The sequence below is a fragment of the Galeopterus variegatus genome, unplaced genomic scaffold (genome assembly GCF_000696425.1).
Source record: "Galeopterus variegatus unplaced genomic scaffold, G_variegatus-3.0.2 Scaffold7423, whole genome shotgun sequence".
In the NCBI taxonomy this organism is placed as follows: domain Eukaryota; kingdom Metazoa; phylum Chordata; class Mammalia; order Dermoptera; family Cynocephalidae; genus Galeopterus; species Galeopterus variegatus.
Window position 1 is genome coordinate 49,508 of NW_007733534.1, and position 682 is coordinate 50,189.

The 682-nt window shown below is 40.2% G+C and overlaps 1 protein-coding gene across 1 annotated transcript in view; it reads right to left on the bottom strand.

The window, feature by feature from the left end:
• The window catches only part of LOC103607438 (vacuolar protein sorting-associated protein 8 homolog), a gene marked incomplete at its 3' end in the record, with an annotated part of 93,216 nt that overhangs the window by 47,466 nt on the left and 45,068 nt on the right, over nucleotides 1-682 (bottom strand). The window lies entirely within an intron of this gene.

Consider the following 682-nt stretch of genomic DNA (forward strand, 5'->3'; position numbering starts at 1 on the left):
CTTCATCTATACAATCTCTATTCAGTTGAACATGTCAGTTTCTTCCCCACCTAAGGGCCTCTGCATATATTATTCCCTATCCTGGAACACTGTTCCCTTGGCTCTTTGCTTGACTAGCTTCTCAAATTCCAAAAATCAGTTTATATGTGACTTTCTCTGAGATTCCTTCCCCGGCTACTCTGTTTAAGTTAGTTCCCTATTATCCTGTAAAGTTGCATCTGCTTTCTCTTCCCTAACACATATCATAATTTGTAATCATATATTTGGTTTTATTGTTTACTGTCAGTCTCCATCACTAAATAATAAATTCAAAATTGTGAGAATAGCAGGCACTCAATAATAACTTGGTAAACTAATACAGAAAACCCTGGATTAGCAAACCCATGTCCAGATATCTCCACTGAATACTGTAAGGTGCCACCTAATGATCTTTCAGTCAACAATGGACCTCATATACAATAGTGGTCTCATATGACAGTGTTATAATGGCTATACCATATAGGCTAGATGTGTAGTAGACTATACCATCTAGGTTTGTGTAAGTGCACTCTATAATGTTTCCACAACAACACATTTCTCAGAACATATCCCTGTTGTAAAATGTGTGACTCTAGGGCCAGCCCGGTGGCGCACTCGGTAGAGTACGGCGCTTGGGAGTGTGGTGGCGCTCCCGCCAAGGGTT